The sequence below is a fragment of the Felis catus genome, chromosome C1, assembly GCF_018350175.1.
Source record: "Felis catus isolate Fca126 chromosome C1, F.catus_Fca126_mat1.0, whole genome shotgun sequence".
Lineage (NCBI taxonomy): Eukaryota > Metazoa > Chordata > Mammalia > Carnivora > Felidae > Felis > Felis catus.
Genome location: NC_058375.1, coordinates 174,669,135 through 174,688,355, shown reverse-complemented (window position 1 = coordinate 174,688,355; position 19,221 = coordinate 174,669,135). Strand labels below are relative to the sequence as shown.

Sequence of the window (19,221 nt, the reverse complement as noted above, 5' to 3'; positions counted from 1 at the left end):
TTAAGTAAATTATTTATCAATTATATTTATTTTAGATTTAGAACTTTATCCATATCTCTCCAAATGAGTTTTTAGTAATATTTCTTATGATTGTAAGTTACTTTTAGTATTACATATTTTACACTGTTAAAGTAGTCATTGCTAACCAAAATTTCACAATTAAACATATTTTTACGAATGATGTTATATGTGCTACTGGACATTAGGAATCAATAAAGCAGATACTCTACCACCTTCAGAAAGTTTATAGCCCCATAGGGCAGATCTAAGATAATGTAAAATAAGAGATTCTAACCCAGTATAGGAGTCTTTGAGGAAACGATGCTTACAGTGGAATAGTTTAGCCTGACAATGGGGTGGGACAAAGTCAAGGCACGGAAGGACATGTGCAAAAACTGTTTCAGTATAAGGCATTTTGCAAGAGAAACTGATCTGTAGAGGCAGGTTTAGCTGATGGTTATGATATCTAGGGGTTATACAGAGGTTATGATAAAAAGTGTCTATACTATGAATTTATTCCATATTAAGCATTTAGGTTTTTAGTGCTTGAGCATATATGTATGTAAATATGTTTACATACACATATTTAAATATATATTATATATATTACATATATTGATTTAAAATGTTTTATAAGTAATAAAATACTTTGAAATTTCTTAATGTGCTACATATTAGCCATGTACCATATGTGGAATAAATCTTAATCCTCTACCTTGAAAAAAATTATTGTTCAAAAAACTATCTTAGTTCTGTATAGTCTTCCTAGTGAATTCTTTGTGCTATGTGAAACATGTCTGTAAGTTTAGCAAGAAACTAATATCTTGTAAATTAAAAAATAAATGTTTACCTAATTATTGATATCCTATGTAGCTTGTACCTAAACCTAATTGACAGGTACTTAACAATGTGGATTTTCTTCTTTTAATGAAGTGCTTATTTAGGAAATGTTCTAAACAGTCTTTATGAACAAAACAGTCATATTTTGTAAAGCAACAGTGACATCCAGTGACAACTGAGATTTAATCAAAGAATATGTTTTAGATTTGCTATACGAGGAAAAGAAAAAGTGTTATTAAGTATTAAACTACACACATTTTTTCTATTTGTTTTAAATGTTCTAAGAATGTATCCATATAACAAATCATTGGGTGAAAATATAAACCAATCACTTAGAGAATGAAAAAATAAGCCATGGATTGGGAGAAAATATTTGCAAAGCATGGCTGATAAAGGATTATACCCAAAATATACGAAGAACTCTTCAAATGCAGTGTCCTATGTCACAAGGGAATTGCAAGTTAAAACAACAATGTATCACTACACACTTAATAGATGGCTAAAATAAAAATATACTGATTATAACAAATGCTGGTAAGTATGTAGAGCAACAGGAATTCTCATTCATTGCTGGTGGGAATACAAAACGTTATGGCCACCTGCTGGGGAAGTCTGCAGTTTCTTAAAAAGCTAAAAATGGTCTTATCATCTAGTCCAGCAATTGTGCTCTTTAGCATTTACTGATATAAACTAAAAACCTTATGTCCATACAAAAACCTACACACAAATATTTATAGCAGCTCTATACAGCAGTTTGCACCCCAAACTGGAAGCAACCAAAATATCATTCAGTAGGTGAGTGAAAAAACAATTGCGATACACCCACACAACAGAGGAGTATTTAGCCATAAAAAGAAATGAGCTATCAAGCCACAAAAAGGCATGGAGCAAAGCTAAATGCATATTTTCAAGAAAGCAAAGCTAGTCTAAAAAGACTATGTAGTGTATAATTCTAATTATATGACATTCTGGAAAAAAAAAAGCTATAGAGAAATTAAAATGTTTAGTGGTTATCAGAAGAGAGGGATGAATAGATGAAGCACAGAGGATTTTTAGGGCAGTGAAACTATTCTAAAGATTCCATATGATGCTATAAAGGTGAATACATGACACTGTGCATTTATTAAAACCCATAGAACTGTACAATTGTGAGCCTCAATTTTAACTACAGGCTTTAGTTAATAATAATATATCAATGTTAATTCATCAGTTGTAACAAATGTGCTACATAATGCAGTAAGTTAATAATAATGGGGTAATCTGAAACTGCTTGTATGGAATAATATGGAACTCTGTACTATCTTCTCATTTTTAATGTAAATCTAAACTGTCCTCAAAAGCAGAGTCTGTTAATTAAAAAAGAGTCAAACAACAATTATTTACAATATTAATCTCTTGCACTGAATGCATGTCTTCCCCTGAATGGTAGATCATTACCAAGATGTTTCATGGGATTATTCATCATTCTTATTGAATATTTGGAAAGTGAATATTGAGTGAAATGGTGAATGTGTAGGTATATTACAAACTTGCATAAATTAAATTGGGTGTTATGTGTGTTTGGGATGTGGAGGACTTCACAGTCATGCTGCTCTGTGGCATTGAGTAATTCAATATTTTCATTGTAGTTTATCATTTCTATCTTTATTTTATTATTTTTTAATGTTTAATTTTTGAGGGGAGGGAGGGGCAGAGAGAGAGGGAGACACAGAATCTGAAGCAGACTTCAGGCTCCCAGCTGTCAGCACAGAGCCTGACGTGAGGCTGAAACTCACCAGCCACAAGATCATGACCTGAGCCAAAGTCAGACGCTTAACCAACTGAGCAACCCAGGCGCCCCTAATTTACCATTTCTAAAACCATAGTGGTAAAAGTTAATACATGGATTTTTTTTTAAAAAATCACAATTTAATGCAATCATGATAGGATGAAAAAAATGGAATGCCCCCACTATGAAATTAACAGAGGTACATATAAAATGTCACATGAGTTACAAAAATATATTATAAGAGAGATACAATGTGATAATAGTTCACACTTAAAAAGTAAATGTTAAGAGATCTTAGCTGACCACAGGTTTGATATAGCCTGTTCACATTAAAGGTTTTGATTTAAATTGCCTTAATTTTTTTAATTTCTATTTTTATTCTGGTTTTATTTTTTTATTTTAATTTTTTTTTTCAAAAACAAAGGGAGAAATAAGTCAATGGTGAACTCCAGGTGCCTAGATTGCATCTGGAATACTATGTTCAGTTCTTGTTGCCTATTTTAAGAGAGTCATTGATAAGTTAAAGCATCTTAAGAAGAGTTTACGTGTTGAAATTTGTAATATGAGAGCTGAAGAAACTTGAGAATGTTTAAGCCAAGAAAGAAAAGCATAAATAATCAGTAAGAGTTACCTTTAAATACTTGAAGTCTCCCTGTGGAGATAACATTTTTTAGGCTTACAGGAAAATTATTAGCAATAGGTGAAACTTACAGGGAAACACATTTTATTTCAATGATTTTCACTTAAGCTAACATATAACATAACTTGTTCACACAGAATTGACTATATTAACATAACATTAAGACACTTATTGACATATCCTTTCAACATAATTAGAACCCATTTCTATTTTTATGCAACATAAGTAAAGTCGAACGATAGAAATCTTGAGAGAAAAACATAGTTTTTGTTAATTACCCATTATGAAATTGTTAACAAATAATGTTAATATCTCTCCACATGAAAGGCTCAGAAGCACATAAAATTCTCCTTGTAATATTTAGAAATGACTTCTTTCTTCTTTCATCCCTAAGTTAGTATGTGCATATTGTCTCAAGTAAAGATGATACAAAAATGTATAAAGAAAGCTTTAATCATCTCCACTCTTGTATTTCTTTTCCCACAATATTGACTTAATTTCAACAGTCTTTAGTATATTCTTTCATACTTTCCCTATATTCATATGAATATCTTAGATACACACACGTAGAGATTATTTGTTTCTTTTACAAAAATATGGGTCACAAATAGTACACTTGAACTTTGAAAAAATTCTCTTGACAAACATATTGACCATTCCTTAGGTCAAAAGCCTGTTCAACCTTTTTTCTATTGCTAGATGTTCAGTATTCCAGCTATTTAGTTTTATATTGAAATCATGCTGCCTGCAACAAACATCTTTGTATGTGTATGCATGTAACTACTATTGCTTTTATTTTTACATGATATTCCATGGACACATCTTTTAAAGTGGAAATGCTGGGTTAAAGACTATGTATTTTCTTGTTTGTTTAATATTATTACAAATTGGTTTTCCAAAACTCGTAACAAATCATTAAAAAAGTGAAAAAGAGTTTCATTTTCTCCTATTGTGTCATAGCACTGGATATTATCAAATTTTGAAAGTTTGGTAAATCTGAAGACAAAAATATTATTTAATTATTGCTTTAACTTGCATTCCTGTGAGGCTGAAATATTCCTAGTGATCATGTTACTGTTTTATTTCTTCTTCCATAACTTGCCTGCTGTATTAGGATAATCTAGGATATGCTCCGATAATATACTAACCCAGAAACTTTGATGGCTTAACACAGGAGAATTTTATTTCTCAATCATGTTACATGCCCAGAATAAATTAGCAGCAAACCCAGATCCACAGTCACTCAGGGACTTAGACTGGAAAAGACCCTTCAGTGTTATATCTGAACTACCTATAGTATTTGTTCCAAGAGAGCTTCCAAAAACTCAAAGAATTGCAGAGGAGACATAAAAGCTCTTTGCAGCCTTAGCTTTCAGATACTGTGACTTCTCACGCTACCTAGTCTTATGGTATCAGACTGTTAGTAAGTCTGGGAAATACAAATGAGGTATATCTGGGGAATATTTGATGGCTATTAACGATGTCTGCCACAACTGCCATTTTTCTAGCTTGGTATTTGTCTTTTCTTAAATCAACTTATCAGAAATATTTGTAGGATATATTAATTTTTTATATTAAGATATATTTGTTTAGCCTTTACTACTATCATTTGTCATTAGCTACTTTGTGGTATCTTTTGCCACACAATAAAAATGTGTAGTTAGTTATATCCCTTTTATACTTTTATCCCTTTTCTATTTTCTGAATGTGTTCTGCATTTAGTAACACCTATAGCACTTCATTTTTCTACTATTTTTGAAAAGTATTTGTTCATTTTCTTTACATTTAAGCATTTACTTCATTGACAGTGGTTTTTATTTTTTTTTTTTTTGTTTTTTTTTTTCAACGTTTATTTATTTTTGGGACAGAGAGAGACAGAGCATGAACGGGGGAGGGGCAGAGAGAGAGGCAGACACAGAATCAGAAACAGGCTCCAGGCTCTGAGCCATCAGCCCAGAGCCCGACGCGGGGCTCGAACTCACGGACCGCTAGATCGTGACCTGGCTGAAGTCGGACACTTAACCGACTGCGCCACCCAGGCGCCCCGACAGTGGTTTTTAAATAATGAAATAAGAATCTGGCTTTTCTTTTGTCAGATGATTCATCAACCCACAGCAACATTTATTAAATAAACAATTTCCCACTGAATTATTTCCTATATAACACCATGTTAGACTCTTTTAGGCTTTTTATATATTCCACGAGTTACTATGCACCTTAATGAGATAATATACTTTCTTTTGCATATGATGTTTTCATATTCAATTTTAATATCTAGTAAAGCAAGAACACAACCTCTTCTTCCAGTTTGTCTTTGTAATTTTACTAGGTATAATTCTTCTGAAATATAAAATCTTATTTAAAATCTAAAGTAAAAATCAAATTATTATGGAATTGCTTGAAATTCTTCATTAATTTTGCAATCATTTCTATTTAGGTACATAGTTTCTCCAGTTTGCACAGGTCCTCTTTAATGCCCATCAAAAATACACCAAAAACAAATTATACAGATTTTTCATTTTTGCCATTAAATTTACATATGGGTACTCTGTCATTTACTGTTTACTACTTATGTGTTCATTATTTGCTACAATAACAGAGTATTTTTTATTTCCATTTTGCAATGGTAATTGCTAATAGAGAAAAAAGGCTACATTGATTTTTTTGTGTGTATTAACCTAAACAGTCAACAAATTTCCTTACTGATGTACTTGTAGTTTCTTCAGTTTTCTAGGTATAAAATCTGGTTGCCTACATCTAAGAGTAGTTTCTCTCCCTATTTTAATGTGTATACAATTTTTTTTTATTGTCTTGTTGCATTATCTAGAAGAACAGCACTATACAACAGAATTTTCTGTGATGATGGAAATGCTTTAAATCTTCACTACCAACAGGGGAGTTACTAGGTGCACATGGCTAGTATAACTGTGGAGTTGACTTTCAAGTTTGATTTAATTGTAAATCATGTAAACATTCACATGTGAACAATAGCTAATGTATTGGGCAGTACAGATCTAAAGTGCCAAAAATAATATTGAAAAATTTCATGATAATGGACATTCCTGTCTTTTTGTTACTTTTAATTATCTCAGTGTTTCACTGTTTTACGTATTGTTTGCTGGTTTATCTGTGTATGTGTGTGTGTATGAATACTCTTCATTGTTTTTAAGCAATTTCTGTCGATTCCTCTTTCCTTAATAATGTTTAGATATTTAATTCTGATTGCATGTAGAATTTTAACAAATATTTCCTGACATGTTTTTTCTTTTTTTAAATATTTGTATTTTTTCCTTTTTTTGTTGTTGTTTATTTTTGAGAAAGAGCACCATGTGAGTGGGGGAGGGACAAAGAAAGAGGAGGACAGAGGATATGAGGCGGGCTCCGTGCTGACAACAGAGAGCCCGATGTGAGGCTTGAACCCATGAACCGTGAGATCATGACCTGAGCCAAAGTGGACACTTAACCAACTGAGCCATCCAGGCACCCCTGGGGTTTCTTTTTAATGTGTATGTGTAATTGCTTATTTGGTGCCCTAATTCTGAACAAAACTTATATTCCTAACTCCTTTCTGCTTCTGGTGTTATTATTTTCATGCTATGGGAAATTATATTTCTAATCAATGTATTTAGAAAATGAATAGTGCTAAGTGAATTGTTCTAGAGTTTCCTAATGTGTTATGATATTAAGGTTATGATAAATATGTAAAATGATATAAGAAACATTCCCTTTTTCTATGATCTAGAATATTTCATGTTACATAAAGCTTTAATGTTTTATTCATAAAAATTTATGTTTATATAGAGCTGTTATTAAATAATAAGAGCTCTGTTTGTGTGATTAAAATTTAAAACACTGAAATAGAGTATGAACTGGGAAGAATAATGTTTTAGTTGGCAAAAATTTTATCCCATACATGCAAGTTTTTACTGAATTTAATGTTTTAAAACTAAACCGTATTCCTCTTTTTGACTTTTAATTGATTATTGTGAAACTAAAGAACAAATAAAGAAAATAAAACAGTACATCATAATTAAAGTGTAGTTGTTACTCAAATTGTTTTGCAGACCTTCCAGTTGTATTAAAACTCACTTATTGGGGACACCTGGGTGGCTCAGTCCATTAAGTGTCTGACTGGGGGTCAGGTCATGATCTCACGATTTTGTGGGTTGGAGCCCTGCATTGGGCTCTGTTTGGATCCTCTCCCTCTTTCTCTACCCCTCCCCCATTCACTCACACATGTTTGTTTTCCAAAAACAGCAGTAAATTATGTTGTTCTAATAAAGTCAATGCATTATGACAATTTTATGAAATAAAATGCCTGTATAAAGGGTGAAACAAAGTTTCCAAATGGGATAATAGCTGTCATCTGGAATACCTGGCAAATGCAAATGTACAAACTCTCTGAAAAGATACATAACCCAAGACAGGATTATCACAAATAATCTCACTGTGAAGCTGAAAACATTTTGAAAGTTATTTGTGTCATAAATAACCACTAGCAACCACATAATCAACAGGATGATTAGAGTACCTAAAACTTCAAAAAAAAGAAAATACTAAAGAAAAAAAAGGCCAGAAAGTACATATAAAATCATTAAAAAACAAGAAACGAAAAGCATAAAACAAAAAACACCAAATTATGAAAAAAAGGCAGAGTTCAAAGAAAATCAAATAGAATTAAAATTAAAATACAAGCACAAAAATTAAAAATTTATTGAATTGGGGCACCTGGGTGGCTCAGTCAGTTAAGTGTCAGACTTCACCTCAGGTCATGATCCCACTATCAGTGAGTTCGAGCCCCGCGTCGGGCTCTGTGCTGACAGCTCAGAGCCTGGAGCCCGCTTCAGATTCTGTGTCTCCCTCTCTCTCTGCCCCTCATCCTCTCATGCTCTCTCTCTCTCTCAAAAGTAAATAAACATTAAAAAATAAATTAATTAAAAATAATAAGTATTGAATCAATCAAACAGCAGATTAGACACAGAAAGAATTAATGAACTGAATATGAGACCTTGAGATATAACCCAGAATGCAGCACAGGGAGAAAAATAACCTTTTCTTCCTATTTCATTGAGAAAATAAAAGCCAATGGAAGAGAACTTCCAAATACACCCACCACCCGATCTGCCCATGTTATGCCACTCTACCCATGTACTCTCTAACACCAGCTACATAATTTGGGGGGCCTAGTAGCAAAAGGAAACTGTGGATCAGTTGATCAGAAGTTAAGATGGTGATAGCACAGTATTAAACTACGCATAGAACCCTTCTTAGTGCAGTCCCCTGCATGATTGCATCAGTCTCACTGGCATGAACCCAGTGAGTTCAACCTTTACTTCTGTTTTTATTAATGAGCTGCTTGTCTCTGAGCGAAGCTCAGTACATCTCCCAAGTCACTAAATCTTAGCTCTTCTTAGTTATTCAAGCTCGCTCTTCCCAAATTAATTTATTAATTCAATGCATTACCAGTCAACAGTAACTGGTTTTGAAGAAACTGGCACACCAATATTAAACTTCATATGGAAGATGTAAAGAGTGAAAAAAAATAGCTGAAAGAACTTTGAAATGTTTGAAACAGAAGATGAAAATGAAGATTTCAAAGCTAAAGATTTAAAAGTAAAATTTTAGAAGAAAATGTAGAATAATATATTCATCCATGTTACGATAGGTAGAATTTTTTATATAAGATTTGTAAAGCACAAGCCATTAAGGAAAAGACTGATATATTTACCTGCCTCAGTATTAATCCTTATTTGACAAAAAAAACAAAAACAAAAACCACCCACTCTAAGCAAACCAGAAAGACAACATACATATTTGGAGAAGGCATCTCTAATTCATATAACCAATAGAAAATATTTCCCAAAATATATAAGAAACATTTATTATTTAAATAAAAACAAGACTGAGCTTGGGTGGCTCAGTCGGTTGGGCGTCCGACTTCGGCTCAGGTCATGATCCCATGGTTTGTGAGTTCGAGCCCCGTGACGGGCTCTGTGCTGACAGCTCAGAGCCTGGAGTCTGCTTTGGATTCTGTGTGTGTCCCCCTCTCTCTGCCCCTTCCCTGCTCATGCTCTGTCTCTCTCAATAATGAATAAACATTAATTTTTTTTAAATAAAAACAAGACAGAACAGCAAACCTAGTATTTTAAAGAGTCAAAGGATATGAACAGGCATTTCTCAGATCAGTAAATCAATAAATATGAATATTTCCTTACAAGAAATCTAAGAAATAAAAGCAAAATCAACAATAAGATGGCATTTCTTAATGTCAGTATATCAGAAATTTAAAATTCTGACAACACTTTTTGGCAAGCATGTGGAGAAATAAGTAGTCTTATATAGTTCTGTGATGATCAATATAGAATACCTTGCATTAACTAAAAAACCTCTTATTCTACAATGCAGCAATTCCAATCTTACATATCTATTTAGAACATACGCTTAGATTTGTGCAGGGTGTCTGTAAGAATGTTCACTGAAGCAAAAACAAGTGAAAGCAAGCTAATCAAACTAACTTCCCCTAAGCATAGAGATGAAAAAAATTAATTGCCTTTTTTTAAATAAATGGAGGGGCGCCTGGGTGGCTCAGTCGGTTAAGCGTCCGACTTCAGCTCAGGTCACGATCTCACAGTCCGTGAGTTCCAGCCCCGCGTCGGGTTCTGGGCTGATGGCCCAGAGCCTGGAGCCTGCTTCCGATTCTGTGTCTCCCTCTCTCTCTGCCCCTCCCCCGTTCATGCTCTGTCTCTCTCTGTCTCAAAAATAAATAAAAGTTAAAAAAAAATTAAAAAAAAATAAATGGAATACTATACCAAAGCAAAAGTGAAAGGAGATCCACAAAGGTAAATACATATACATTTCAGAAATGTAATCATGTGTGAAAAAATGTAGTTGCAAACGAAATAGAGTAATATACTATTAATGTGTTTTTTAAAAAACAATTGGCGGGGTGAGGGGGGTTGCGGCACCTGACTGGCCCAGTCAGAAAAGCAAGAGACTCTTGGTCTTGGGGTTGTGAGTTTAAGTCCCGTGTTGGGTGGGAAGGTTACTTAAAAATAAAATCTTAAGTAAAATAAAAAACAATTGGATGAATTATTTGTGTAAAAAATCATATATAGCAATGTACAACATCGTAAACAAAAAATATTCACCCCAACTTCATGATACTGACTACTAAAGAGGAAGAGAGACTGTGGAGTGTACTGGAGTTAAGGTTATTTCAGACAGTAAATAAATCTGGGTCCTTATTGATTATGAGTGGTACATGCTATCCACAAAGAATGAATAGAACAAGCATCAGGAGAAATGTTTCAAGATGGAAAACAGCCCCCTAACCCATGTGCCATAAAAAAATGTTAATACTCACCGAAGATTATTTCCATGCTTAGTGACATGTAGATAATGAAGCCTGAAATATTACACTAAAGCAAATGCATATCAGTTGTCATCTATTTTTGTAAAAGGAAGGATACACTCCCTAAATAAGATAAACATGAAAAATCTAGATTGATCTTGTCACTTATACATTTCATTACTTCAATTTTTGTGAGAGAATGAAAACCAAGTTTTGTCATACTTTCATGGTTTAGTCTTACTTTAGTCTTACTTTAATGAATGTCACCTGGATTCTGAATGACTTCAACATCAAAAGAAAGAAAAATGACTATTGTCAAAAAAGTGGAAATAGATACTCTTCTCCGTCCAGATGGGTTTTTGGCAGGCGCCTCACTTTCTAAACTCTCAAATGAATAACTCATATATGGATTTGACACAATCCTAGTAGAACTCAGAAAAAAAAATCATGCCATGAAAATACCATTTCCTGAATTGGTTTTGCTTTTAATGGAACTGAATTTACAAGTACAGCACTTCTAATTAGCCTTGCTTTTCTGAGTGTGCAAAATGGACACCACCTGTTTATCACTATCTTTCCATTGGAATATAAGGGTTGTGGTTTTGTGATTGCTCATTACATGTTAAGGTACCAATTATTCAACCTTATTCTGCTTACTTTCTAGAATACCTTTCTAGCCTGAAACAACACTCAATTTAAGTTTATATTTTCCTTGTTTCTTCTTTTAATTATACTCATTAAATTCTGAGAACGCTATTACCTACATTGACATTTTCCTATTATTCTTCTGCTTCCTTTTGCCCCTTAAAATTTTCCCCAAAGCCAGATCTTTTCTTCAAGTCTTCCGATAAATCCCTCTGCAATTATGACTTTGTCCTACCCAAACCACATGTTTATTCAGACAAAATCTGTCAACAAAGAAAACTGAGATAGTCTGTGCCATTACATGGCCAAAAGCTATGTCATATGCCTGAATACTTCCCCTGACCCCTGTGATGAAAAATGCACTTAAATGTAAGTTCCAAGAAAACAGCAATGTTTATCTGGTTTGTTCACTGCTATAGTCCCAGTAGTGTCATGTAATAGGTGGTCAAAAAATAGCTGATAAATGGATTATTCAGAAAACACCTGTTTGTATTATGGTGAAGTAGAAAGCAGCAAAGCATTAATGATGACCATATGTTAAATATTAAAAGTTATTAATCACGTTAGTACATTATTGCATAAGATATTTTCTATCCTACTTAGACAATATACTTCATAAAGATGAAGTTGTAAAATATGTTATAAAGCTATAAGTTTTATAGGGCTGAAAGTTGGCAAAATACCAAGGCATATCAATGTCTAAGGACATATCAATTGAATTTGTATTGTGCATATTTGGGTATCACTTAAATTGTCCAGTGATGCTTTGGATGAATAACAAACTAGATGCATGCACAATTCATAAGTATTTATGTGTTTATTTCATAGCATTGATCTTTCTTGACTTCATTTTAGCAAAATTAATAATTATAATCAACATATTGATAATTTTGTTCTACTTTAAGTATATGCAATTTCAAATATTTTGTCAAATGTAAATTAAATCTAAACATTTAAAAATTTCATATTTTCAAAAAGTTTTTTCTTTTAGAGTATTGAAAGTTATTTATTAAAATATATGTGCAAAGTGAACATTTTTAATGAATATCAAAATTTAAAAGAATGACTGAAATTTTAATAGGATTTTTTGAAAATATGACAACCTTACTAAGTGTTTAAAAGTAAATTTTCAGCAGTTCTGGTTTTTGGAGTTCATGTAGTTGCCAATGAAAATATTATTATACTTCACATTACATACAGACCTACGTATTAACAAATTTCATACTTATATGAATTATTTAATATACCAGACCCTTCCTCACACTCCATGTACAACTGGTCAAATACTCCTGAATCTGTGTGTTCCTCCAGAAATGGGCATTGGAATCAAATGAGAGGCCAGAGAAGCCAGTACTACTGTGAAAATAATACATTCTGAGATCTATTCCATTCCTGCTACCTGAGACAAAGGATTTGACAAAGTAATTATTTTTGATTTTGTAATTAGCTGAGCACATCTGCCATTCAAATCCTCTCTGTGCGCAGGAACAGAAAAATGGGATCACTTGCAATTGGAGAAGTCTGCACATAACACCTGGATTAAATGATCAAAATGAACATCCATCATCAGTAATGAGACAAACCAAATCGCGTGCCCTCTGATGGAAAGAAATGAGAACAAAACAGCCTCACTTATGTAATAGTCCAAGAAGAAATGCATAACCTAAATTAATTATGAGGAAATACGAGGCAAACCTAATTAAGGACATTCTAAACTTGCCTGTAAATTTCAAAGTGCCAATAAAAAGCCGTGGTATGAAAAAATGCCTTATATCTTGATTTATGTGCTAGTATGAAATTAACTCTAAGATATATGTTTTAAATTTTTTAAAAAAGTTGGAGAACTGTGCGTCAATTTTGAAAAAAAGTTAGATACATATATAAATAATTTCTAGAATGACAAAGAAACAGTTAATAATGGCCACCTCTGGAAGTGGAATCAGGTGGAGAGAGAAAGATGTTTATTTTCTACTTCTACTTTCTACTCTTTTCTTTACTGTATGATTTATTTTTAACCTAAACAGACATTTTTTTTATTTTTAATAATTTTTAAAATTTCTATGACTTGTAAATTTTGTTTTTGAGTCTTAGAAAATGGAAACTATTCTCAGGAAAAAAAATATATTGTTTTAAATTATGTAACACAAGACTGATCATAGGTCATGGTACCTGAGGTGTCATTCCATCCTTAATCATTAACTAGCTATGTCTGTTAAGCAAAGGCACTTCAATTCTTTTAGATTTATTCATCTTTATAGATGAGATTTATAGGTGAAATTTCTTGTAATTATAATCTTAAATACTCTTAAGAATATATTAAGGCATTTAACATATTGTCAACAGAGGGCAGTAATTAACCACAAATAGTCCCATGTTTTCCATGAGCAAGAAATAAATCCTATTCATAGAATTTGAAGGAAGATAGTATTCAGAGTACCACAGTTTTTCTTGCTACTTTTTAAAATTGTGATTATATTCCAGTTTTCTCCCATTCAAATAAATACTTCAAACAAACACTGCTTTTTCCCACTCAGGTCATGATCTCACAGTTAGTGGCTGTGAGCCCTGCATTGGACTCTATGCCTGCTTCAGATTTTGTGTCTCCCTCTCTGTCTGCCCCTCCCCTGCTTGTGCTCTGTCTCTCTCTCTCAAAAATAAATAAACATTAAAAAAATTAAAAGAAAAAAGGAAATGAGACACAAAAGATAAAAAGGGAAGAATATAAAGTGAGTTTCGTGATAAGGCAAGGCCTTGTTGATGGGAATTAGAATGTCATTTACTCTGCCTTCTGATCATTTGTGTGGTGCATGTCGATACAGTAGTGCCCACTGGAAAGATCAGAGACAAAGGATTACTACAGATTTGGATTTTCAACTATTCTAGGCTACTTACTGTCTGTACATGCTAAACTCTGGCGAACTGAATGAAACTTTCGAAAGCTTATATTCCTTCAAATCCAAAATAATAGCAATAGCTACTTTAAAGGGTTGTTTAAGGATTAAAATAATTATTTATAAAATATATAGGAAAATACTATATATATATATATAGTTGCTCGATAATGTTTATTAATATCATGATTATTTTTGCTACTATATTATCATACAGATCTCCTTGTTTTAGTACAACTTAGTCTGATAGAGGAAATACTGCATTTTATCCTTAAACATATATATGTATGTACAAATAAATATATATAACTATGTATTGTAAAACCTTAGATTGCAAATAACTTGTTCTATGAGTGTTCCACAAGACGAGCAAACATTTCTAATAAATTTTAACTTGATAAATGAGCAATGTCTTGCAAAACAAGTAGTACATAACACTGAATGTCACATGATCACAACTGAGCCAATGGTTCTTGAAATTCTCTTTGATATACAAATGCTTTGGATTACAAGCATGTTTCTGGAATGAATTATGCTCGCAAACCAAAGCTTTACTGTGTATGTGTGTGTGTGTGTGTGTGTGTGTGTGTGTGTGTATATGTATAATGTACATGCATGTGTATATATGTATGTATATATTCCTTTAACAAATAATAACCAACATTTTGTTTTTATGAACCAAATTTTGGAAATTTGGTACATGTTTTAATAGTTAAAAATGAATATCAGTTTACCTTTTACCTCAATTTTAAACCTTTTAAGAGAGAAAAACCTGGGATACTGGATGAGAACTTTTTGTTGTTTATAAAACAAAAAAATATGCATGTTAAAAATGTGAAAAATGATTAAAGAATATAGATAGCACTTCACAAAAGAAAAAATAAAAGTGATGGGGTGCCTAGGTGGCTCAGTTGGTTAAGCATCCAACTCTTGGTTTCTGCTCAGGTCATGATCTCACATTTCGTGGATTCTAGTGCCGTGTCTGGTTCTGCACTGACAATGCAGAGCCTGCTTGGGATTCTCCCTCTCTCTCTGCCTTCTCTCTCTCTCTCTCTCTCTCTCAAAAATGAATAAATAAACATTTAAGAAAAAATATTTTTAAGAAAATGAACATTCAACTTCGCTGTTACTCAATGGACTGCAAATTAAAATTTTTGCACATTTTGCCTATAAAACAGAAAACAAACTTTTTAAAGGTACCTTTGAGGGAGTTGGTATATGAGTACTCTCATAAGGTGTGAAGCTCAATTGGTTACACATTTATTTGAAAATATAACTGTAACCATGACATTCTATCCTAAAAGGTTTAAAAAATTAATCGAGATGTGAATTGAACAAGAATTTGTTTTTACTTTTTAGATATTGAAATCAGTGAAAACCTCTAGAAGATAAACTTACACAATTTTGTATAAATTAAAGAAATAGAATTTTACATGAAGCTCTTGGAATAACTTCTTTCTAATCCCAGCTTTAAAAGAAGATATTTTACAAGGTGAGATTTTTCTTTTGTTCTCTGTACTCCTTGCTTACTGAATAGGAATTGTCATCATTATTGACATCAGTTTATTGTTCTAAAATGAAGGTTTCAAGAAGACAAGGCTTTTACCTGTCTAGTTCTTTATTCTAGAATAGTTTGTCATATAGTTAGTACTCAGTAAATATGTCCGTGTTGTGTATGTACATGCTGTTGTATTTGACACTTTGAAATTTTTCCTAAGAAGTTTATAAGTAAAAATATTTTAATAAAAATATATAAACTTATGAGAAGTAACTTCTTAAATTTCTAAAAAAAGTTTATCTGTTAGCAATATTTTTATGATTCTTACCAAAAAATCTAGTCAAACTCTGACTACCAACCATTCTTGCTTTTGTAGCTGTGTCTTGTATCATTAGACAAAGGGAGATAGATAATCACAAAACCTCACTGGTGAGCCATTTTTCTTAAGAATTACAAATGACACTGAGCAGTATGTTTTTTTCTGGTTCTTTTTAGAAAAGATTAGTGAAAACACAAATACATAATAAAGAGATAAAAATGGTTTTAGTTTAAGTAAAATAAATATTTTGAATGAAACATTATTATCCAAATAGTTATTTCATAGAAATTTAAGTGATCAGGATAAAATTTAAAAAAAGACAGTTTATATACAATTTCTTTGTAACCCATTACCTGGTATCATTTCAAACATTTTTTGAGATATATTATCACAAACATAATTTTTAGACCCTAATATAATACAGATACATTCTAATACACGTATGTACACATTACATATAGCAGTTAGACTAATTTTACTCAGATGAACTTGTACTCTCGTCTAAGTCTTGTTTTTAAATAGACTTACCAAAGTTTTATACAGTTTCTCCTCTACCTAAAGCTCAACAACCCTATTCCACCTTTATAACTTTTTCTAATACTGTAATAACCTAGAAGAAATATTATCAGATAAGCATCTCTACAGTTTTTAATTCCATCCTGTCACATTCCAAGAAAAGAATCTTAGTTCCTGGGAGACAAATGTTCTTCCAGTGTCATAGTATTATTGGAAGATGCAGCCATTTGCCTAATAAAATATAGAGGTCCATGGATCTGTGTCAACAACCTGGCTGACTTCATGAAGTAAACAGGCCTCACACCTTTGACATAAAATAATAAAATACATAAATGATGCCAATATGGTGGCAGGGACTACAGGCTTTCTAGAATATATTTCTGTGGAATTTAGGTCTTTTACATTCATTTAAAAGCCTGCAGCTTTCTAACAGCAGGATATTGACTTACTAAATAATGAAACATTTGTAATTAAATAACATGGAACTATTAAAGTAATGTATTAGAAGGGTGCCTGAGTGGCTCAGTCGGTTGAGGCTCCAACTCTTGGTTTCAGCTCAGGTCTTGATCTCACAGTTTGTGAGTTGGAGCCCCACCTCAGGCTCTGTGATGACAGTGCAGAGCTTGCTTGGAATTTCTCTCTCCCTCTCAATCTGTCTCCCTGGCTTGCTCTCATGTGCTCTCTCTCTTAAAGATTATATACTGTACAAAAACATGTTAAATGATTAAAAACAGACTACATACAGATAGACACAATGTAATCTCATTTTGAAAATAGAAATGTATAATGTACATGCATGTATATAGAGCTATCCATGACAGAGAATATATAAAATAAGTTTTGTAATGCCTAGAGTTGGGCAATACATATGAGTAATGTGTGTGTTGTTTGGTTTTTTTTTTAAGTTTATTTTGAGAGAGAGAGAAAGACAAACGGAGAGGGAGAGAGAGCATGAGTGGGGGAGGAGCAGAGAGAGAGAAAGGGAGGGAGAGAATCCCAAACAGGCTCTGCCTTGTCAGCACAGAGCCCCAAGAGGGGTTCTAACTCACAAACTGTGAGATCATGACTTGAGCCGAAATCAGGAGTCAGAAGCTCAATCAACTTAACCACCCAGGCGTCCCTATATGAATAAAGTTTTATTTGAGTTTGGTCTTTTCTGTACTTTTCTTATTTTCTATAATTAACATATACTTTTATTTCATTAGGTATTTCACTGATATTTTATTTTATTTGAAATGAAAACCATTTGAAAGAATGTCCACTTCCTATATTTAGATGAACTTTGTGGAGAAGCCACCTAGCAGGTCCAAAGCTTGCAGAGTAGAATTTCAGAGAAAGAATATGGGACATACTATCAGTTGGTGCAGGATCAGGCAGCTGGGTAGAATCCCCAAAAGTGATTAGTTTTGCCAGGATTTGGCTCAAAGTAGAATGATGGTTCTAATGCAGATTTTGCCCTCCAGGAGATACTGCAAATGTCTGGAGACATTTTTAGTTGTCACCATTAAGAGGAAATTACTTGGGGCGCCTGGGTGGCGCAGTCAGTTAAGCGTCCGACTTCAGCCAGGTCACGATCTCGCGGTCCGTGAGTTCGAGCCCCGCGTCGGGCTCTGGGCTGATGGCTCAGAGCCTGGAGCCTGTTTCCGATTCTGTGTCTCCCTCTCTCTCTGCCCCTCCCCCATTCATGCTCTGTCTCTCTCTGTCCCAAAAATAAATAAACGTTGAAAAAAAAATTTAAAAAAAAAAAAGAGGAAATTGCTACCGGCATCTGATATATAAAGACCAGTGATGTTGCTACAATGCACAGGAAAGCCCACTGCAACAAAGAATTCTCTGTCCCAAAATGTCAATAGTAGAAAGGTTGAAAACTTGGGATAAATGTAAAATGTAACTGCTGAGAAGGCCAATAAATTGGGAGAAAGCTGTAATGAGTTAAGTTGGCTATGCTATTACCTTTGTGCAGAAACTGAAATCTTCTCGAAATGACCTTCTGTACTTATCTGAAAGAATGAGCTAAGACTCTAAGAACCTGGGTCTCCCTTAGTTTAGTTGATCTTTGCGTGGAGAGCTGAGATTACAATCAAAGAAAGCATGAGGATAGTTGGCTGTTGTCTTGTGTTCTGAAATTCAGGGCAAGATCACATTATCTAATCACCCAGGCTCTCTGAGGGCAGGATCTATCAAGGGATTGTGTGCTTTTCCTGGTGCTGCATTGTGTTTGTTCCAAGATTTATACTTCGATATTGCAAGACTTAAACTGTGTCGAGATTACATGTCAAGAATGCTATTACAGCTTTTAGTTTATTAGCCACCCAGTTCATAGTAAAATAAGTTGATGCTTCCATCTATAAAGAGCAAAGTAGTACCAAAGAAAGTTTATTTATTTATTTTCGTCACGAAAAAAGAAAATGGAGGCAAAAGGAAACCCATTGCTAGAGTAAAATTCTAAAGATGTTTGTTGCCCTGCGAGCATGGGACAGGCAGCCAAAGAGAGTGCTATGTTAAAATTCATGCATCTTGCCAAGGTTAGTCACCTCCTTTGTGAGAAAGGCTATTAAAAGAAAAATCAGTACATTTAGAAGAGGAGTGCTTTTCCTAGTTCCAAAGAGTTGTTATATTAGCACCTATCGGCTATCAATTCTATGAAACTGGTAGTGAAGTTAGCCAGGAAACTTTTTTTTGCCTTTCATGTACATTGACTTTGAAAATTATATTATAAAAGAGAACAGCCTCATTTTATAAAAGACTCTCTA

At 33.2% G+C, this 19,221-nt stretch overlaps 1 protein-coding gene across 2 annotated transcripts in view; it reads left to right on the top strand.

Annotated features, from left to right (window-relative positions):
• TFPI (tissue factor pathway inhibitor) overlaps window positions 1-19,221 on the top strand; it is a 104,579-nt gene that overhangs the window by 7,223 nt on the left and 78,135 nt on the right. For both annotated transcript variants that reach the window (XM_019838357.3, XM_045034116.1), the window contains exon 2: window positions 15,495-15,627. The gene's annotated coding sequence lies outside the window, so the exon portion shown is untranslated. The remainder of the gene's footprint in view (window positions 1-15,494; window positions 15,628-19,221) is intronic.